Below are 23950 nucleotides of genomic sequence, written 5' to 3'. Positions count from 1 at the left end.
AAAAAGTAAAAGTGACCTTTAGTGGCTCGAGTATAGTGTACATGTACAATCATTGTGGAAGATGTGTCATGATTCCAGAAAATTTTAAGGATTTAATATGAACGGTCTTGAACTCCATGCTTGGAATAAAATACATTAGAGGAAAAAGGAAAACCAAGATCTTTAAAATAGGCAAATGATATAATATTTTAGAGAAACACAATTCTGGTTACCACGCAAAAATATTCTAAGTGAGTTAAGTCACAATCAGGGCACCTGGGTGGCTCAGTTGGTTAAGCGACTGCCTTCGGCTCAGGTCATGATCCCGGAGTGCCGGGATCCAGTCCCGCATCGCCTGCTTCTCCCTCTGACCCTCCCCCCTCTCATGCTCTCATTCTCTCTCTCAAATAAATAAATAAATAAATAAATAAATAAATAAATAAAAGCTTAAAAAAAAAAAGTCACAATCAATAGGGCGCCTGAGTGGCTCAGTAGTTAAGCGTCTGCCTTCGGCTCAGGTCATGATCCCAGGGTCCTGGGATCGAGCCCCGCATCAGGCTCCCTGCTCGGTGGAGAGCCTGCTTCTCCCTCTCCCACTCCCCCTGGTTGTGTTCCCTCTCTTGCTGTCTCTCTCTCTGCCAAATAAATAAATAAAATCTTTAAAAAATGTCACAATAAATTAGAGAAAGGAAAGACTTCAGAAAAATCCTGACTTCCTTTTAGAAAAAATGGAAAAGCTTGCCAAGTAAAGTATACTGTGAGAAACTGAGGTCACAAAGCCACCTTACTTGGGGAACTAATAATTAAATGTTTTATAATAGTGAGAAATTCTATCTTTATGATGAGTTATAGGATAAGAGAATGACATTTTGGCAGTGTGTGGGTAGGAGTATTATTAATAAACAATATAGTCAATGTTCTTATGGACCTTACAGTAAAAAATAAATAATAAAAATTATCTCAGAAAATACTTCAAAACTGCAGTTGTAAACAATACTATAATGAATATGTATCATTTTGCAAGCTTTGCAAGGGTAAGGACCCTGATTTTGGTTCAACATTTTATCCCTACTGCCTCGCTCAGGGCTTGGAGGATTTTTTATGCGCTGTGCTATCTGGTTACTGTGCACTAAAATAAGGTATCAATGCTTATTAATTTATTTCTGTTCAACCATACTGGGGAAAAAGGAAAGAGAAACCAAAGGTTAAAACTAATGTGAACTCCTGTGTAAATCTTTAAAAGAATTACACAAATCCTCCTGTAGGTGGGCCACAAAATTGGTTTTAAGATTTTTGTTGGTTAATAAAGTAGGGGCACTAAATCCACTGTTTAATTTAAAAATAATGTAAGATAGAACAAAGTAATTTTTAGTAGTAAAAATATATTTGCTAAAACAAAAAGAAATATCTCATGCTCAGAGAGGATATATTCAAAGATGACACTTAGTAACATGATGAGCATTTTCATCCAGGATTATGTTCTTTGTGCAAACAAGCAAAATTAGACTGAATTTAATTGTGAAAATAGAAAGAGATAAAGCAAAATATGTAAATATAAAAATGAGATATAAAGGGTACAAATAAAGTTTAGAATATATACTGGAGAAAAAATTCAAGACATTTGGAAAAAAGTGTTGAAACAACTGTTGGAAGGTAATTCTCTATGGGTGTTTCTGCTCGTCGCTGAGCTTCTTCTGAGCTGTTTCTGACTCACAGAACTGGCAGTTTTTTTAAGGTTGTTTTTAAAATAGTGAATGGCTATAGAAGGTAGAGATCCTGTCTCCCACTGGGAGGGCAGAGGGCAGGTTTGTTGGATTGCTGGAATAATAAAGGTAATGTTTCCCTCCGAGGCAAAGATGGAGCATGTTTGCTTGCAACTCTTTAACAGGTTGGACTTATTCTAAGTTCAGGGGCAGGGTCCCTCAGCTGTGACATAAGCCTCTGGGTGTACACACCTACCTGGGTGTGTCTACCTTCGAGGCTGCGCCACGTTATTCCTATGGAACTTTAGAATCAGGAGGAACCAATGCAAACCTGAAGCTTATTCCACCTGCTATGCCATGAGTAATAAAGTCCTGTGTCTCTGACCCTGGAGTCTTTTGTCTTAGCATCCACAAAATTCTAGCAGCCTAACTTCTTAGCACACGAACACAGTGAAATCTCAGACTTTTCACGCTTCTTAATGCCTACTTTGCTTAAGACACTAATATAAAAGAAGACTAAGGAACTAAGATTAGTTATGATTTCTTCAATGGTTACTAAATAGTTGTTTTCAGATTTTTCTCAATTGTTGTTGCAAAAAAATTATTCTGTTTTCACTCATGTGTAGAAGACCTGATAGCTCATATGAACATCACTTTTATAAGAAACTTCTAAAAATCCTAGATAAGCTCTAAAGGACAGAAAAGAAATTTAAATATTCATACGTATTTTTTAATGTTGGCCGTATCTTAACACAAAAGCATGTAAAACAGTATCCTAAATAAAAGATACACACCACTATTCCGTATAAAAATAAATTATATTTAGCTGAACGTTAAGATAATAAGCTATCATGAACAAAGAGAATTTGTCCCAAAATCAACCCAATGGAGATTTAAATTAAGCAATGTATTAACAAAAGCTATCACAACAACTATATAATAATATATGACCTGTTGGCTAATTGAATTTAAATGAAAAGAAAAGAAAAAATAATCATATGACAAAATCCTTAGAAAAATTTAGAAAATAAGAAAGTATCACCCTACCATAAAAAATGAATGTCTATTTCAAATAAATAATAGTGAACTACATTTTGGGTTACTTAATATACGTTTAAGTAAGATTCTATTGGAACAAAAGAGTTTCATGTTAAAGTATATGATTTAGAAATAAAGTTTACATATTCCCTTTTTGGGAATATAATGTTAAGTGAGATAAAAATTGCAACCAAGATTATATTTGAGCACAGTTAAAATGTGTTATCAATTTGGAATACTTTTATAAAACAGAATAGAAATGTCAAAGGGTCTCTGTCTTCTTACTTTACCTCTATCTGCCAAAATGTAAGCATTGGTGAGATTTCCCTCTGGGTGCTTGTTCAGGAGTGATCGTTATTTTCCTTTATATACTTTTATTTAAAATGTTATATTTGGCAAAAAAAAAAAGACTAGATAAAAGAACAGCTTGTGCTTAATATGGGACAAATGCATAGGAGTGAATTGTGCTGAAAAGGCCTTCTCTTTGTTTTCTCTGAGACATATCTGTACGAGGTTAAGGAAATTACAAAATGACCACTTACAAGTTTTTGGATGATATTACCTGAAATTAATTCTACTTATCAGATGTGGGCTTTAACTACATGAAATCAAAACTTTCTGCACAATCTTAAATATAACAGATTTCCTGGCATTGTGAGAATCCTGTTGTAATGTGCACAAGAGAGCTGAGACACATTTTAATGAGCTCTTTTAATACAATCCAAAAAGTATGTCATCCATTACATGCATAAGTAATTTAAGAAAACTTGTATCAGTGTCACTGGCTTTTAATATGTTCTTTAGCTTTGATTTAAATTCTACCTTGTTTGGTAGTTGGGCAACTTTAAAAATGAAATTCATTGCTTTCAATATTATTTTGGGGGGACTGTTTTAATTTTCAGTGATAAATTTCTGTTACCCAGAAAGTGCGTGAAGGGTTTCACCATGCAATTACTTGGCAGTCTCAGAATAACTATGGCTGATCTGTCATTAATCAAGTACTTACTGAATGTTTTGCCAAAAGTACAGTGTTTTTTGCTGGGACAGATATTTAAAATAATAATGATTAATATTTATTAGGTGATGGGTAACTTTTCATTGCTTCACTTGTATTAGCTCAATTAATCCTCAACATAGTTTGATATACGATAAACTGTATCCTCATTTTACAAATAAGAAAACTGAGGCTTGGAGAGTTGTTGTCACTGAGTATCTCGCTCCAGGTGTGTGCACATACCACTATGCTACTGTATATATAAGAAAAGTCATAGGTCTGCCCTTAGGGCTACAGTGCCTTCTGTGTCATGCAAGCAAATAATTACATTACAGAATGAGAAGTACTATAAAAAACATAAGTATGAAATATATAAGACAAAGAATTTTTTCCATTGTAAAATTAATCATCAAATGGTCACGTCTACTTGTTATAGATGTCTATTACAAAGCACATTAATCCTTAATACTTATGCCGAGTATCCCAGTTGTAAAAATGTGCCTAACTCCTTCCTTAAAAACTTAAACTGCATTATTAAAAAGGTAAATGGGGAGGGTGCCTGGGTGGCTCAGTCGGTTGAACGTCTGCCTTCAGCTCAGGTCATGATCCCAGGGTCCTGGGGTCGAGTCCCACATCAGGCTCAAGCGGGAGTCTGCTCCTCCCTGTCCCTCCGCCCCTCCTCTGACTTGTGCTCTCTCTCTCTCTCTCTCTCTCTCTCTCTCTCTTGCTCACTCTGTCTCTCAAATAAATAAATAAAATCTTTAAAAAACAAATAAATGGGGAAATTTTCATTTCTTGTAATAGATTAAATTAGTCACCAATAAGCCTTTAAAAAAAAGTACACTTTTTTTTTTAAACCTTTTAAAAGCCTCTAGATGGTCACAGACATTTGTAAAAATTCATCAAGCCAGTCGTGGGGTAGAAATGGGAATCCCAGATATAAATATAAGGAGAAAAACTACTCTTCCTGTAACATATTAGCTGATCTGGACATTTTGAATTTTTATTTTTACAAACTCCCAAAGTGAGGGGATCAAAATATCAAAACCAAGTATTCACAAAAAGTAAGTGGCAAAACAGGAAATGCTCCGACAATAAGTTTGTCTCCAAAATCCAGCACCCCAAGGATGAGTAAGAAATGGACCAGTTTTCACAATTTGAAATCTCTAGATTGTTCATGATACTTGTCTTAAAGCTTTCCTGGAAGAAAACAACACAAATCCTCTCTTGAGGAAGGAATCTTCATCCCAGCTATCAATTAAATTCTAAAACTAATCATACATGTCACTCACTGGCTGGTGAAAATAACTGAAAACACAAGCAAACATATAATAATTTATAAGTAGTAGAAATCAGAGACGATATAAATAGACCAGCAAAGACTTCATATACTGGAATCAGGCACAGACTACAAAATAACTTCATTTTATATGTTTAAAGAAATAAAGAATACATTTTAAAATACCAATAGGAAATAGGAACTACAAAAAAAAGTAGCACAGCAAACCTGAAAAAGAATGAGATGTAACTTCTAAAATAAAAAAAATAAACAGTAAAAACTCAATGGGCAGGTATAAAGGCAGGTAAGAAACAGCTAAATTAATATATGATTGAATTAAATAAATTTAAATAAATAACCCAGTATTCAGCGTGAGGAAAAAATGTAAAATGCAGGGTATATTTAAGATGAAATAGATGGGGTAAAAAGGACCACTATATCCTTAATTGAAGCTCTAGAAGAAGAGTAATGGTTCAAAGGAAATATTTGAAGAGATAGTGGCTGAGAATTTTCCAGAATTGATGAAAATCTCCACTCTACAAATTCAAGAAGACCAACAAACATCAACTTAGTTATGTAAGAAGAAATCCAAACCTAAACATTTTGTAGTGAAACTTCATACAGGAAGACAAAAAGAAAATCTCTTAAGATCTCTGAGGAAAAAGAAAGTCTCTTCGAATGACCAGCTGCTAGAGTGACAACTGATTTTTCCACAGGTGGAGTAGGGCAAGTTTCTTCCGAGGGCTGTGAAGAACTTATTTATGCCTCTCTCTATGCTTCCGGTTGTTTGCTGGGAATCTTTGGTGGTCCTTGACTTGTACATTCATCACCTGGATCTCTGCCTTCATCTGCACATGGCATTCTCCCTATTCATGTGTGTCTGTCTCCAAATTTCTTCTTTTATAAGGATACTACCATTGGATTAGTGGCCTACCATAATGCCACATAAATAGCGGTATTATGGCAAAAATTGGTTCTATCTCAGGAATTCAAAATGTATAACAATTGGAAAGTAAAAATATCAATAAGTAGATGCTATATTTATTATCTATTTAACCTTAAATAATCTTCAGATTTACCAACATATGAAAAGCAAAGCTGTAAATCTTTATAATATAGGGAAATATTTTTATGATTTCAGAATTGGGAAAGATTTCATAAATGAGTTGTAACAAGTACTTAAAAATATTAATACATTAACATTTCTTCAAAGATACCATAAAGAGAGTGAAAACACAAGTCATACAGTGGAAAACAAATTGTCAGCACATTTTACCAAGAAAAAACATATTCAAATATGTGATATCTCCTACCAAAGGAATATCATCCAAAGGAAAAAAACGGCAAAATATTAGAGCAGACAGAAATAAATATTCTGAAAACAAACATTTAAATATACATATTTAATCATTCCTACATGTATTCAAAAGTGAAAGGACAATGAAATAAAGGCAAATGAAAGAAGATATAGAAAATAATGCCTAGTTCCCTTATCAAACAACAGAAATGAAACATTATCTAGAAGACTACCAAAACTTGTTTTGTTCTTTTATTGTACAACTTACTTATCTTATGGTGTAACAGATGTCTAGATAATCGGATGGAGGAGAGATGCAATGTGATTGGAGTATTACTAATTGGTGACATTGTAACTGGCCCCACTTCCTAAAGATTTTCTGAAATTGCTTTATTATCAATGGCTTATTTTCAAATACTGTCTTTTTAAGATTCATAAAAGATTAAGACTTTACAGGATTTTTACAAAGACTTTATAAGATTTTTCAGCTGTTTGGGCATGCATTAAATATATGTTTGTATTCTTTTTAAAATTTTTTTTATTTTAATTCCAGTGTAGTTAACACACAGTATTATATTAGTTTCAAGTGTACAATATAGTGATCCAGCAGTTCCATACATTACTCAGTGCTCATCAAGACAAGTGCACTTCTAATTCCCTTCATCTATTTCACCCATCCCCCCATCTAGCGGCTGTTTGTTCTCTATAGTTATATGTTTGTATTCTTTAACAGCCTTTTCATATTACATAATCACTGAGAACACTTTGATATAGCATCATTTATTTGTAAATATACATTCTGATGCACATATTATAGTACTAAGAGTGCTGCTCCTACTAACCATTTTATAGAGGTGGTGTTATGAACTAATGTTTGTGTTTCCCTAAAATTCATACCTTGAAGCCCTAACTCCCAATATGATGGTATTTGGAGGTGAGGCCTTTCCAAAGTTATTCAGTTTAGAGGAGGTGGGGCCTCCATGATGGGGTTCATGTCTTTACAGAAAAGGAAGAGACAAGGGGCGCCTGAGTGGCTCAGCCGGTTAAGGGTCTGATTCCTAATTTTGGCTCAGGTCATGATCTCCATGCTGGGCATGGAGCCTGCTTAACATTCTCTCTCTCTCTCTCAGCCCCTCCCTGCTCATGCTCTTTCTCTCTACAAAAAAAAAAAAAAAAAAAAAAAAGGAAGAAAAAGGAAGAGCAAGAGTTTTCCTCTCTCTACAAACATGATGTACAGAGAAGGAGACCATCTATAAATCAGGAGAAGCGTCCTCACCAAGAAAACTGCTGGCACCTTGATCTTGGATTCCGTAGCCTCCAAAACTGTCAGAAAATGATGTGTGTTGCTTAAGCCTCCCAGTCTATGGTATTTTGTTGTCACAGTCTGAGTTAAGATAGATGCCATTTAAAAATTGCTCCCAAATTTAAAATTCTTTCTTTTGTCTCTAGATCTGCCATTCCACTGATCATGAACTCTAACTTCTCCCCTTTGGGGGAGATGACTTTTACATATTTTCTTTTATAAATATAGCAATATATTAGAAGTTTTTATATGTAATTGTTCTTCTGACATGAGGTAAGTAACTTAGTAAGTGCATTTATATTCCCTAGATCGTTGCCTTATTGTACAGGAACACTTGTTATTTGTATTCTAAATGTATTCTATTCTTCATTTAATATTCTTTATTCTTTTCACATGTTCCACATCCATTTGAGGTAAAGCTATTCTATTTATATTAATGATGCAAGTAACTTGTTCTGGCATAACATAGTCGGTTTGTATATTAGTTAAATGCCAGAAAGTGCAAAGATGTTAGAACCAAACTTTGTATTCACTATTACTGAATATATTATAATTATTTGCTCTTAGTTATTTATTCAAAAACAAAACAGATAACATTAAGAAGGCATAAGATGTTTTAATGCTAAAGTATATTTTAGTTTTACTTTATTTTAAAAATAAAAACTAACTTTGAGAACCCATTGCATATTTTAGTGATGATGCCTTCTTCATATGGCACAAAATCAGGAACTGGTATAAAGAAACTGATTATATATTTTTGTTGTAATGAATAAAATGTTTTTAATATGTTAAAATTATCTGTGGCTTTTCAACTGTCAACTGGACCTTAATTCATAAATGAATTCCATACTCCAGGTCAAAGGATTTTTTACTTTCTACACTGAAATGACTTCTCTTAATTTTATATAAAATTATAGCCACATCTATCACTCTTAGTTCAATTTGTAATACAGAAATTATGTGTGATTTTAACAAAGGAAGGGATATTATCTAAGCAATTAGATAGTTATAAAATGATTGTAAAGACTGGAGAATTCAAAGTTGTAAGGTCAGAAGGTCTGCCATCAACTTCAGATTTAATGCTCAGAGATTTGATGCTTCACAGATTTTGCACTGTTAGCCTACTGCCTTAGAAAGAGGCAAGTAGTTTCTGCTTCTTTCGATCTTCTGCACCTCCTGTGAATGCATCCTATTGGTGCAACCTAAACTATACATGCAATGTTGGAAGCAAAGATTCTCAGAAATATTACAGACATTTAGCCCTTAATACCGAGGAAATCATAGGTTGTAAAGGTTTTAAGTACCCACAAAGAACATCCGGGGCACCCCAACACAAATGTGAAGTGTTGGAAGAAAAAAAGTGGCCACGAATCATCAATTTTGCATGATAACACTTGACTTATTACAGTGTAACTTTTATGAAATCAAATCTATTGATTAAAATAAAGACCAAGTTTTCAGAATCTGCCTCTTCTCTCTTGCCTATACCTCCCATTTGACCATTCATTCATCACATGCATCCACCCTCAGACACATTCAAGCTTTGTCGGAAATAACTCATAAAAACAATTCTGAGGCATTTTGCAGGCATTGAGTGAGATCAAACTGCCAGTGGAAAAAAACAGGTTTCATGGTTATAATAGAAAATGCATATGTAGACAGAAAACCAATTGTTTCTTTCTGTGACTGATTTTTAGTGATTAAAAATAATGAATGGCTTATTCTTTTTTTTTTTTAAAGCACAAGCTGCTTTTAGTAAAAAATATTCCTTGTATGTGTCAGCAAAATATGTTATTAGGCATTTTATTTTTTCCATGCTGTTTATTTTAAATGATATCATACTTTTATAATGTATGATGTAAAAAAAGCCGTATCTTTTGGCATAAATATAACATTTGTTGGCTATAGAATTGAACATTTTTTGGCTCTCCCATTTTATTCTGTTTTCATATTATTAGCTAACCACACAACTAAAAACTCAGGCAAAGCCACCACACAAGAGGAACTCCGAGCTTGATAAATATAACCAGCTGCCCCCAAACCACTAGGTCTTTCTTTTCTTGGCACTGAGCCTTTCCTGGAAATGCACCATTTCTGAGAGGTTATTCCTACACACTCAAATATATACAAAGAAATTTTCCCTATCATATATATGTAAGATATATATGAATATATATATGTGTATATATATGTATTAAAATTTGGACTTACAATTTCACACCAAACAGAGAAAATTCAAGCTCTGTCTTCAAGAAGATTGTATGAAAATATAAGATGTGATAGAAATGTGGGGCTACTGTGTTTCTCATTTCTTGAGTTCACAAGAGTACAAATTATTTTATTTACTTTTCTCCTCTTCCCATATTCAGGCTTAATGATTCCTGATAACTTCTTCTGTCAGAAAGTCATTCTCATTCTTTCCTTGTTTTTTATTTCTAAAAATACTGATTCCAGACTAACATCCCACAAGTATGTATTTCTTTCATAATGAGTCTCTTATTTGGGCATTCATCTAGTGTTGTAGGTCATACAAGCCCATTAGTACTAGTCTCTATTTAATTCTGAGAATCCTTAGGGGATTTCCTACATGTACTCATACATTCCTCTTAAAGTGTTCTTAGGTCTATGCAATTATAAAACTCCAGAGGAGTTTAAGTAATAATAGCATTGACTTTCCTTGCTTAGCATAATGGCTAACACATAGCAGTAACCATTCAATAAGTGAGCATTAATTGAATGAACCTGATATCTAGAGTAGACCATTTTCAGCAGCTCTTTTGAAGGAATAATTTTATTTTATTTTATTTTTTTTAAAGATTTTATTTATTTATTTGAGAGAGAGAGAATGAGAGACAGAGAGCATGAGAGGGAAGAGGGTCAGAGGGAGCAGCAGACTCCCCGCCGAGCAGGGAGCCCGACGTGGGACTCGATCCCGGGACTCCAGGATCATGACCTGAGCCGAAGGCAGTCGCTTAACCAACTGAGCCACCCAGGCGCCCTTGAAGGAATAATTTTAAAGCCATTCCCATGCAGCATAAGTCTGAGGCACTGAGGTAGATAAGAAGGTTTGAAGAAATTTTGTTGAAAACACACACACACACACACACATCAGGAAACATTCTTAAATCTTTAAAATAAATTGACTTCATTTTATTTTATGTAATAATTATTTTGATATTAAATAGGATATATGGAAATACTACCTATATTTTTGCTCTGATCTATCTTTTTTAATTAAACAGGCTCCACACCCAAGGTGGCATTTGAACTCACGACCATGAAATCAAGAGTTGCATGTTCTACCAACTGAGCCTGTCAGGCTCCCCTCTCTGATATAATTTTAAAACAAAACGCTTACATGGTAGAACTTCTTCTAATTTCTCATTGTTATAAAATTAATCTCCAGTAAGATGTTCCCCATTGCATTATTGATGCTAAATTAAAATATATAATTATTTTTCTGGTGGAATGTCTACAACTAGTCTTAGCCTAGGGCAGGTACCATATATGTTTTGTTTGCTCCCCACATATTCATTTACTAACACATAGTAGGTACTCAGTAAATATTTATTTCTTCAAATGCCATAAAAGTCTCATCCACCATCAAGTTCTTGGATTGGGGGCACAATTTTAATAACAAAGAAAAATGGCAAGAAAAAATGAGTCCATTTTAAGGAAAGATTGAATTAAAAATATCTCCCACTCAAAGCTATTTGGTTAGTCATTTAACATCATTGTGCTGATTTTGACACAGTTGAAAGGTGTTATGACAAAGTTTAGAAGTAAACACATGAAAGATCTAGAGATGCAAGTGAAAAAAGTTTGAAGTCATAATATTCATGGAACATTTTCTTAGCAAAAATATAAGGCAGACAATCAGTTAAAGTGTCATTTGCATAGTGATACAAAGTGGGAATAGAGAGATACCTTGTTTTTCAGTTCCCTATCAAAGTATGTGCTTAATGATTGAGCTGTGGGATAGGAGTGAGATAAAAGCAAATGAAACCATATTATTATGTTTTTCATACTATACATATACAAACACAGTTTCTGATCCTGCTCTATTCATGCACACATATACCCACTCAAAATATTTTGATATGATCTGGGTGATCAATTTCCATTGGATTTCCATTTCTGATAAAAGAATGGAAAAGTCAGAGAAACTGTCCTACTGAGAGGTTGATTGTACAAAATAAAAAGAAGACTGCTTGAAGAAACTAGAATGCTAACAATTCTGGCTATGATCTACAGGGTCAAGATCTCAGAAAAGAAAGGCTTAAGGAGGTGATCTAGCTATCTAGAACTACATTTTCTTTATTGATTCTGGAATCATTGAATGAGGACTAATAAGCTAAGTAGAGCTATTGTCAGCCTCTTATATTTAAAGGGGCAATACTTGGAGTCCTGGCCTTGCAAATAAAGAGAACCCTTATGAAATCCTCATTTGGGGGGTTGGTATCATTCTCGGAGTAAAAATAAATAAGAAAAATTAATTGGTCTAATGAAATTTAGTGTTATACATTCTGAATCCCTGACACTGGACTAACATGATCCCAGATTGCTAATAGCCATTGCATCTGGCAAGAGTAAAATTTAAATATTCTCTCATTACAAAAATAACCAGTCACAAGAGTAGAAAGACAAAGTCACAGAGACAGAGATGAGAGAGAGGGAGGGAAAAGGGAGACAGAAAGGGAGAGAAGAAGGAAGGATAGAAGACAGAAAGAGAGGGAAGAAAAGGAGTAGGAAGAGAGAGAATGGGAGAGGGAACTTAGAAATGAGAGCCAAAAGACGATGAAAGAAGATCAAAAAGATCCAGATAATAAAGGTTATCAGATAAAGACCTTAAATAATTATATTGTATATGCTAAGGAAGTAAAAGATTGAGAATTGAAACAGAGAACTAGAAACTATAAAAAAAGAATAAAATGGCTATTCCAGAACTATGTGGATGGTCCTAACAGTAAACTAAACTTAGATGAAAAGATCATTAGAAGATAAGACAAAATGAAATATCTAGATTTACAAAGAGATACAGGACAAAAATACAGGACAAAGCAAAGGTGAAATAGGGATTTGGTGACAAGTTTTAATGTATGTCAAACTGGAGTCCCAAGAGGAGAAAAGAGAATACAGAAATATTTGAAGAGAATAGAGTTGGGAATTTTCCAAAACTGAAGAGAGCTAGCCAGCCACAGATTTAAAGTCTCTATGAAATCTCAGACATGATTTCAAACAAAATAAAACCACACACTTCAGGCATAATGACAAAACTGTTAAAAAAAAAAAAGACAATTCTAGACCTCAAGCTATATTGCAAAGCTGTAGTCATCAAGACAGTATGGTATTGGCACAAAAATAGACACATAGATCAATGGGAACAGAATAGAACGCCCAGAAATGAACCCACAACTATATAGTCAACTAGTCTTCAACAGAGCAGGAAAGAATATCCAATGGGAAAAAAAAAAAGTCTCTTCATCAAATGGTGTTGGGAAAACTGGACAGTAACATGCAGAAAAATGAAACTGGGCCACTCTCTTACACCATACACAAAAATAGACTCAAAATGGATGAAATGTGAGGCAGGAATCCATCAAAATCCTAGAGGAAATATAGGCTGCAACCTCTTTAACCTCAGCTTTAGCAACTTCTTACCAGACACGTCCCCAGGGGCAAGGGAAACAAAAGCAAAAATGAACTATTGGGACTTCATCAAGATAAAAGCTTTCGTATAGCAAAAGAAACAAAACTAAAAGGTAACCTATGAAATGGGAGAAGATATTTGCAAATGACATTTCCAATAAAGGGTTAGTATCCAAAGTCTATAAAGAATTTACCAAACTCAATACCCCCAAAATAAATAATCCAGTTAAGAAATGAGCAGAAGACATGAACAGACATTTTTCCAAAGACATCCAGATGGCTAACAGACACATGAAAAAATGTTCAACATCATTCATCATCAGGGAAATACAAATCAAAACCACAATGAGACACCACCTCACATGTGTCAGAATGGCTAAAATTAACAACACAGGAAACAACAGATGTTGGCAAGGATGCAGAGAAAGGGGAACCCTCTTACACTGTTGGTGGGAATGCAAACTGGTGCAGCCACTCTGGAAAACAGTATGAAGGTTCCCCAGAAAGTTAAAAACAGAACTACCCTCCAATCCAGCAATTGCACTACTAGGTATTTACCCAAAGGATACAAAAATACTGATTTGAAGGGGCATATGCACCACAGTGTTTACAGCACCATTATTAAGAATAGCCAAATTATGGAAAGAGCCAAAGTGTCCATTGACTGATGAATGGATAATGAAGACATGTTATGTATATGCAATGGAATATGACTCAGCCATCAAAAAGAATGAAATCTTGCCATTTGCAACAACATGGATGGAACTAGATTGTATTATGCTACGCAAAATCAGCTAGAGAAAGACAAATACCATGTGATTTCACACATATGTGGAATCTACGAAACAAAACAGATGAACCTAAGGAAAGGGAAAAAAGAGAGAGGGAAGCAAATCATAAGAGACTCTTAACTATAGAGAACAAACTGAGGGCTGATAGAGGGAGGTGGGTGAGGGATAGGCCACCATGTGTGATGGGTATTAAGGAGGGCACTTGTGATGAACACTGGGTGTTAAATGTAAGTGATGAATCACTAAATCCTATGCCTGAAACCATTTTACCATATATGTTAACTAACTAGAATTTAAATAAAAACTTGAAATAAAAAAAGACAAAAGGACATCTTTAAAACATCTATAAAAAAGAAGACAGATTACTTATAATGAGCAGCAATTAGGCTGACAAAATGAAATATTTTTTAGGTACTACAAATAAAACTGCTAACCTAGAATTCTATATCTAGGAAAGTATCCTTAAAAAATAATTGATAAATGACATTTTCAGGCAAACAAAAGTAGAGAATTTGCCTGCAGCAAAACTCTTTTAAAGCCAAAGAAGTAATGATAAAAATTTAAAATATACTTTGAACTAAATAGTAATTTATAAAAATATCAAACTTTTGGGGAGCCTGGGTTCAATCAGTTAAGCATCTGCCTTTGCAAAGCTCAGGCCCTGGTGTCAGGGTCCTGGCATCGAACGAGCATCAGTCTCCCTGCTCAGCCAGGAGTCTGCTTCTCCCTCTCTCTCCGCCCCTTCCCCACCCCTCACCTCTGCTTGTGTTTTCTCTCTCTCTCAAATAAATAATAAAATCTTTAAAAAATATCAAGCTTTTGAGATAAATGATAGGTCCATTTACTGGGAAATTTATATCCTAAGTGCATATATCAGGGAAAAAGAAGTATTGAAAATCAATGAGCTTGGGGTGCCTGCGTGGCTCAGTCGTTAAGCTGCTGCCTTCGGCTCAGATCATGATCACAGGATCCTGGGATCGAGCCCCGCATCAGGCTTTCGGCTCAGCAGGAAGCCTGCTTCTCCCCTCTCCCACTCCCCCTGCTTGTGTTCCCTCTCTCACTATGTTTCTCTCTGTCAAATAAATAAATAAAATCTTTAAAAAAAAATCAATGAGCTAAGTATTCACCTTAAGAACCTCCAATAATACCAGCAAATTACACCCATAGAAATTAGAAGGAAACAAATAACAAAGATCAGCAAAAAATTAGTGAAAAGGAAAACAACACAAAGGAAAAAAGTCAACAAAGTTTTTTGTTTTGTTTTGTTTTTTAAACTAATTGATATTGATAAAACTCTGGAGACTCTAGTTTAAAAAGATGACACAAATACAGTAATTGACATCAACAATGTCAAATGACTATCATTAAAATTCTATAGACATTATACAAACCGTTGAGGAAATTTTAAAGAACTTCTGAAAATAAATGAAAATTTTGAGGAAGAGACAAATTCCTGGAAAGATATAACTTATTTTTTTTTAAAGATTTTATTTTATTATTTATTTGAGAGAGAGAGAATGAGAGATAGCATGAGAGGGAAGAGGGTCAGAGGGAGAAGCAGACTCCCCGCAGAGCAGGGAGCCTGATGTGGGACTCGATCCCGGGACTCCAGGATCATGACCTGAGCCGAAGGCAGTCGCTTAACCAACTGAGCCACCCAGGTGCCCGAAAGATATAACTTATTAAAGTGACTAAAAAATAAGTAGAAAGCCTGATTAGTCCTATGCAATTGAATAAATTAAAACTGTAATGGAAACTCTGTCCAGAATGCCAACTCCTGGAACAGATATTATCAGCAACAAAATTCTGCCAAATACTTAAGAAATTGATACAAATTCCTTAAGAGAATGTAAGGAAGCATAACTTTAATCTTAAAACTTGACAAAGCTTTACAAAAAGAAAATTGTAGGCTAATTTCCACAAACCTAAATGTAAAGTTCAGCAATATACACAAGCAGCAAATAAAATGATTTGAGTTTATATCAGGAAGGCAATATGAAACGGATTCTGATATGCCACTGGGTCTCATAGAAGTGAAGCACCTAAGCACAGGACATCAAGTGCAATCATGCACTAGGTTCCTTTATAACCACCAAGTCCTAAGGTCAGGCAGGCCCAATAGCAACAGAGGGAAGATGTAATTGGTACATATATACTGGGAATGAGCAAGGTCAGAGGGCACAGGTAAGCTGAGTTGGCCTGAATTCTCAGAACTGACACCTCCCCCTCAGCTTATACCTATGGCTGCATGGGGGTTTTCTTATGATTCGCCAACAGAAAAAGAAAATTCAGATCCTGGTTCACAAAGATTCAACTCAGTATATGTGTATAGGCCAAAAATAGATTGCAGCTCCACTAGAACCCCACAGGAGGGACTCAAGGACAGTGGTGAAGGAAAATCTTCTCAATAGGTAGAACTTCAGGAAGCATATTTCATCATCTACTTGGTGTGGAAAGAGAATTGGCTGGAAGTAAGAATATATAGTTTCATAAGTGGTGACTAATGACTTGGCTGGTTGTTCAGAGGCCTGGAAGGAAAAATATTGGAAGTCTAGGGATAAAGAGTTCCAGAGAAGAAATATGTAGATGAACATATGGGTTTGGTCATGAAGTGTGAAGATGTATGCTTCACATGTTACTACCCACCAAATAGCATATTCCATGGAGATGTACTGAACAACCAAATCGATAGAACGATTTTGCTAGTTGATATGAGCCAAATGCACGTGGCAAATGGTCACATTAATGGAGTAGCTATGGTGGAAATGATAGAGGTTATTCATAGGATCAATTTTATGAGTTCCCACTCCAAGGCTCTCACAGCTGAAAGTCCAACTACCAGTAGAAGAAACCTATGCTGATTCTTTAAGATGGCACAATTCCTGAAAGATACTAAGCACTTACATTGGGCCTTTCTTCCATGGAAAGGGCAGAGGCTCGTTTTGACTGTAATGCCACATATTTTTGCATATAATTTTGCCTTTCTTGCCTACAAATTGTCAGCTTGTTCCAGGACCATGGGCTACAGAGTATTTGAACTACTTTCCAGAGCATTCGACTTGCTGACCCAGTGTTCCATTCAATATCAGTTCAGACCATGGGTTCCACTTAGCAACAGAGGCACGGCAGTGGGTATATGACCAAGAGATTATTTGGTTCCCTTACAAACCCCACCACTCAGAAAGTGCCATGCAGATGGATAAATGGCACAGCCCATTTGAAGGCATAGGAGGGGCTTTGGCTTCGAGATGACACTCAGTGTGGATGGGGCACCATCCTCTGTGAATTAATAGATGTTATTTCATGTGGTTTCACCATGGGGATAATAACATAAATCTGACAACCAAGAGTTGGAAATAGGAATGGCCCCACTTCATTATTAACAGTTACCTAATTGGGGAACTTTGGCTCCCTATGCCTGAAACTCTGGGCTCTTTGGGTTTAGAGTTCCTTATCCTCACAGAGAGAACACATTCCACCAGGGAACACAGCAAGCGTTCTACTAAACTTCAAGCTGTGGCAGCTTTTGGTCACTTCAGCTACCTTGTGTAGAGAGACCAGCAGGAAAGAAATGGAGTTACTATCCAATGGGAGGTAATTGACTATGATCATTAGGATCAAGTGCATGATCCTGTTATATACTTTAGGCAGGCAATAATATATTTGGGCTCCCTCTTACCAATATACTTCTTTTATTCCCACATAATTTAATACTTTAGTGCGCTGCCCAATATACTTCTTGCATGCAAAATTTCATCGGTCTATTTTCTAGGAAACCTATCCTAAGACAAAAGTATTTGGTGCACTGGTAGAGCATGCCATTATATGTATTGAATAAATGATGAATTGGATATATGAGCAAATAAAAAATAATAATAGGAAATATTTATTGAGTACTTAGTAAGTGCCAGGCACTGTTCTAAGTTCTTTACACTAGTAATCCACTTGATCCAACAGCACTCCTATAAAGCCTATGTATTACTATCCCTACTTTACAATGGAATAAATTGAGGATTAGAGAAATTTGCTAATTTACAATATGTTACACATAAGTTACAGAAGAGTTTTCCTTCAGTTCAGCACTGTCTTCCACTATTCTTAATAGCTACTAGGAATTTAAAACCTGCTTTTCAACTGTTTCTTCTTTCTCCTTCATAAAATTAAAGTGGAGAAAATTAGACAATAGTTTATTGTTAATTAAGGCTCTAATGGTAAGAAATATTTGTTTCAAAGCTTATTTCTACTTGTTTTACCCTTTTTCGCACTTTAGCATCCCCCTACCACCCTGCCTTTTCTGAGCTTTCCCCTAGATCACTGCATTGGGCTCTCTCCCTTAAGATGTAGGTCATTTCAGTATGAAATTTTTGATGCCTCAGACCAGTTTGCTCTTATGTTATCTATCAAAGGGAATGGCACAGATCAAATACAATTCCTCTACTCACTGGATATTTCCAGGGCTACTGTGTAGCAGATTAAGGCCACATAGCCAAAAAATTTTAGGTATTCTGTGACCTGCTGTCCAGCCAAAAATGACTTCACTTCCCTCTTCTTGTTTGTTAGTGATTAACAGATCAACCAGATCACATGCTTAAATCACCTTGTGCATGAATAGTGGGCCTGGTTCTCTTCAAACAAATGCTGCTGATATATGGACTTCAGAAGAATACTTTCTGAATCAACGATGAAGAGAGAATTGAGATCCAGTTCTGCAGCCAGCAAAGATAACACCTCAATTGATTGCCCACCACATGGAGTATGAGACATATATAGACCTCAGTAATTATTCAGCAGTGGCAAAATTTAGATATGTAGGGATAACTAGAACACCTTGATTACAATAACACATTGTGTACCTAATGTAACAATATCCTATTCTGATCACTCTGATAAATCTCTTGTTTTTAGGTTGGCTTTTTGTGATTGTTTTATTTATTTTAAGAAATCCAAATGGAGGAATAATATCAACCCAAAGATTTTAAGAACAGAAGAAAAGGTTTAAAAATAGAGATCTCACAATGGCTGAAAGCTGGGAAGACTTTCATCCTCAAATAATAAACATTTAAGTTGCCTTTTGATTGTTTCTTTTCCCATTGAGACATAACATCAACAGAATCTTGCATTTTGGTAGTCATGCAGTCACTTAGCAAATCTTTTAAAATCATCTGTTAATGTAAATTAATATTTACTAATCACCTACTATTCACATCTACATTCTTTTACCATTTTCTTTTCTATTTCCCATATTTATTTTTGTGTTTTTTCTTCCAAACTTCCCTAGCCTCCTTCTCTAATTCTATTATGTTAAGCACGATTATATTTCTTTTTACCCTTGGCAGACACATTATTTCTTAATAGATGTATTTTGCCTTATTTAATAGATTATCTGTCCAATATTTTATACATTTGCATACTCCCACTCATCATTTTGCAGAATTATCATTATTGTCAGAATTATGTGATCTTCTCAAGCTATTTTTTTAACACACATAACTCATATTCATTGAATACAACTCTTTCGATGAATTTTTACAATAATCCTGGAAGTATGTGTTATGTCCACTTTAGAGTCAAGATTTAGAGGTTAATAAAATATGCATTGAATTTATAGCTCTTTTTACCTAATAAAAACATGAAAATTTTATTTGAACAATGGCTCACTTTCAAATTTTATTTGAAAATGGGCATTAAACTAATTTACATTAATCTCTGATCCACTAAAAACTAGTAGTTATAACATGTTAGTAGAAACAGTATTACACTATGATGTCAATTTTTAGCATGCAGATTTACATAAATGATTTTTTATATATTATATCTGTTCCTGAAGAATTAAATGACATAGCTGGAGATAAATTCAGTTCAATTGGCAGTTCATTTACTAATAAGATTAAAGATTCATAGGCAACTACCTCAATATATTGAAAATCTATTTTCTTTTCCACAGCTTATTTTACCAAAAAGGACACAAATGATTTAAAAGCAACAGAGTCATTGCTCATATAGATTGTGGTGTACACATGATGTATATATAAAAGGGAAGAAAGCTTTTGAAAAATGATGAGTAGGAAATTTAGCTTCCATATTCATTTTTGGCGTTAAATATATTTCTGGATCAAAGCATTATGTAGTTAATGAATTACACTGTGAAAATTTATCAAGATACCTGAAACTGGTAATGCATTTTTAACCTTTCTATAACTCTGAAGAAGATTAATGAATTGAATGCATGTAAAATGCTGCAATCTGCATTTTGAAATATCTAAAAAGTACAAATTAATTGTTCATTACCATAGTTGTCTCACAAAAAATATAATGGCCCCAAAGTCTCAAAACTTCTATTTTAGTGAATCAGCTCAAGAATTGTAAATAGACTATCTGAAATAATAGATACTCTGTTTTCTCAAGAGCTATAAAGGTGGTGATAGAATATTTTCTGTAATAAAGCTACTTATGAATTTAGTTTTGTGATACTCTATCCCCTTAGTACATCTTTTCCAGTAAGCTTTCCAACACATTAGAAAACCAGAATTTAAGAACATTATTACAATAGTGTTTCTCAATCTGGAGTGTGCATCAGAATCACATGAAAGGCTTTTAAAAATATGTATTTCTGGGCTCCACTCCTAGAATTTCTGATTCAGTAGATCTGGGGTGGGCCCCAGAATTTGCATTTTTAGTAAGTTTCAGATGATGTTGAAGTTTCTGATTATAGTGCCATAGTTTGAGAATCACTGTCTTACAGAAACAGCATTCAAAGATAAGAAAAATCAGGAATCAGGGCTTTTGTTTTGCTTTCATTTGATTTGATTTGTTTAGCACTTCCAATGCCTAGATAAGCCAAAAGTCCAAAATGGATTTTTTTCAACTGGAACTCTTTCTAGTAATGTGTGGAAGTGGAATCAATGATTTCTACAGTATAACCAATGTCAGAATTTTTGACTAAGTTGTATGTTTCACATATGGTTCAATTGAAAGGTTGTCTTAAGTGTCTAAGGATTTACTATCAGTAAAATGGATGTGTGAAATACTTGAAGAAAAAATAATGGAAATCCTTACCATACCAATAAGCTTATCTCTGCCACATACCCACATTTGGCCAGCAGAAATACATGCGTTTGGTATTCATTTTGCTTGTAGTTATACAAGTAGACGAAATGTAAAAAGATACTATTAAATGGCTAGAATCAAACATATTTCATAAAGCCCTTATTTTTAGCAGATGAAATTATGTAAAACAAATCACTGATACATCATTATTAAAATGACTGCTGGAGATACATGTAACATATAACATCAGTAAAAATGATGAGCTTAAGGGGGTAGAAGTGCCAAAGTGTTTTGCAACAAAACAATGTTTTACAATGAAATAACTTGGCAGATTATTCAAGGATTCATAATAAAATCAGTAAAATCCTAGAAAAAACTTAATTTTATTTTTTATGGTAAATGTATAGTACATTTAGACTGAGCAGGCACCCGCTCTCAAATATTTAAAGTCCTGACATATTTTGTGGTTTCTGAGTTATCAAAACTCCTTATGGAAACTGCTCAAATGTTCTTAACAATTTCATGGATTCCTTTAAATCTGTATGGTCTACATTTTACCAAATGGCTGTATAATTATGTTAATCCTTAATGGCTTTTGCCTCTAGAAAAAAAATAAGAAAATTCTTGACTTCACAATTCAAATATATATTCTAATGAATAAGAAATTAAACTAAGAAAGGTAGAAAGCTATATTGTTCAGAAGAGTTCACTAATTAGTTGCTTTCTAAAAATAATCTATACTTTGTACAAACATTATATCTAATTTTTTAGAAGAGTTTTAGGTCTTTTAAAATCAACATGATTATATTCAATTAGTAAGGAACTCAGTTTGACATGATGCTGAACATAGGATGTCTAAAGCAGAGAAACTGCAAGATGCATATTACTTTGTAAAAATTAGAATGTAGTAGGCACAAATTTACTGAATACTGCCAGTTGCCAGGAGAATGGAGATGAACTAAAGGTGAATGGAATATAAATGCCAATGGATAGACCAACCATGTCATTGAATCAGACTCATTTTCTATCAGTTTACCTATCTTTTCTGTTCTAATTATAAAGAAATACTGAGGAATGGGGCCTAGATGGAAGGGCAGATGTATACACACACACACACACACACACACACACACAGAATCCTGGGTCATTCCAGGTGCAGCACTGATAAGTTTGTTGAGTTGTTTCATGTTGTGCATAATTTGTTTCATGTTGTGCATAATTAAAGACAGGAGGTTTAGAAGGAATAACTGAAATTCAAAAATTTTTGCAAAGCAGCATCAAATCCAGCTTTTAAAAGTCAAAAAACAACCTAAATCCACCTACAGTAAAGTCCTTAGAGCTGTCAGGGTGTTTCAAGGCTGGTTTCCTGAGTAAAAACTAGAAGATCCTGACTTTGAACGAAAGAGGACAGTTGTGTTATAACAGGGCTGCATGTACAACAGAAGATAAGTCTGAAATATTACATAAGGCTTCTGACCAAGAAAAGCATTTCATTCTGTTGGCTTATATACCCAAGGGAAAGCAGATTTGTTTTGAGAGAGCACTAGAAAGCAAATCACGGCTGTTCTGAGCATATGTTTTAAGTTTAACAAAAAAGATCGTTCCAAGTTGTTATTTCTTTGTCTGGTAACTATTGTAAACTAGTTATGTAAGCTTAAAAACTTTTAATTATCCAATAAAAATTTTTAGTTTGCCTAAAAAGGGTTTTTATATTATAGAAGACCAGTAAAACTAAAACTTTAGGTGTAAATTGAGATCATGTGACCAACTTCTCTAAGTATAATTACTCTCTCAAACTGGAAGGACATGATGTAAAAACTAAAAACAAATGAATAAACAAACATTTAGTGAGTAAATATTAGTAATATTAGTAATAAGATAAGATCAGCCAAGATGTGTTCCAAAAAATATTAGTTCTCTGATATTGGTTAACAGGGAGTCATTGCATTATGTGATGTTAAACATAAGATACCCCAGAGCCCTCAATTTTAAATATTTTAAAGATATGAAAATGGGATATTGCATGCAATGTTTTTTTTCCAAAATTTGAGAATGAAATGGCTTTTTTGATAGAGTAGGTGACAGATAGATAGATGATAGATAGACATATAGATAGACAGACAGACCCAAAATGGAATATGAAAAAAAAATAGGAACACTAAGTGCTTGTGTTTAAACTGATGACTTGGAAACTCACTTGATGACTACGGTTTTCTACTTTCTTATCTGTAAACTGAAGGAATTAGAACAAGTAGTCAATAATATTCCTTCTACCTTTACTATTCTATAGCCACATTTGCTAAGTTATCAAGAAGAACTGAATGTACATTCAGACCTGTTGCTTCCATTTACATCTCTATGATCTAATCCTGTGAGGTCTCCAAGAGTGACTTTTAATCAGGCAGAAGGCAGATGAATAATTTTCTTTTTTTAATGTTATTTTCACTAGAAAATCAACATATAAGCACTGGGAAAAAAAAACCCACATATTTGTGTGAAAAATTCAAATTATTTATCTCTTTATAGCCTATCCTTTACAACTCGCTTCTGTTAACAATTGTCTGTTTTTTACATGCATTATTTGTCTACACATATTTAAATTACCCTATATGAATAAATGGACCCATGCATTAGATATTATTTAGCAACTTGCTTTTTTTTCACACTCTGTTGGCAGTATATGAATTTTATCTTAATAGCCTCATTGTAATGCTTACATTGTAGTCTATCCAATGATCGACTATAATTTAATCAGTACCCTGTTACAAATAATACTGAAAAGAACATCTTTATGCCTAAAGGTTTACCTACTTATGATGACATATTAGCAGAGATCTTGACTTTGAAGAAAGTTGTAGGATTTTGTTATA

The 23950-nt window shown here is 34.3% G+C and overlaps 1 long non-coding RNA gene across 1 annotated transcript in view; it reads left to right on the top strand.

The window, feature by feature from the left end:
• Positions 1-18980, top strand: part of LOC141372742 (uncharacterized) — a 202984-nt gene extending 184004 nt beyond the window's left edge. Inside the window, exon 3 of the long non-coding RNA XR_012378145.1 lies at positions 18594-18980. This is a non-coding gene — a long non-coding RNA (uncharacterized lncRNA). The remainder of the gene's footprint in view (positions 1-18593) is intronic.
• The last annotated feature ends 4970 nt before the right edge of the window (positions 18981-23950 follow it).

Source organism: Callorhinus ursinus, unplaced genomic scaffold, assembly GCF_003265705.2.
Source record: "Callorhinus ursinus isolate GAN/ISIS: 27379988/994484 unplaced genomic scaffold, GSC_fseal_2.0 scaffold5, whole genome shotgun sequence".
Lineage (NCBI taxonomy): Eukaryota > Metazoa > Chordata > Mammalia > Carnivora > Otariidae > Callorhinus > Callorhinus ursinus.
This window is presented reverse-complemented; position numbering and strand designations above follow the sequence as displayed.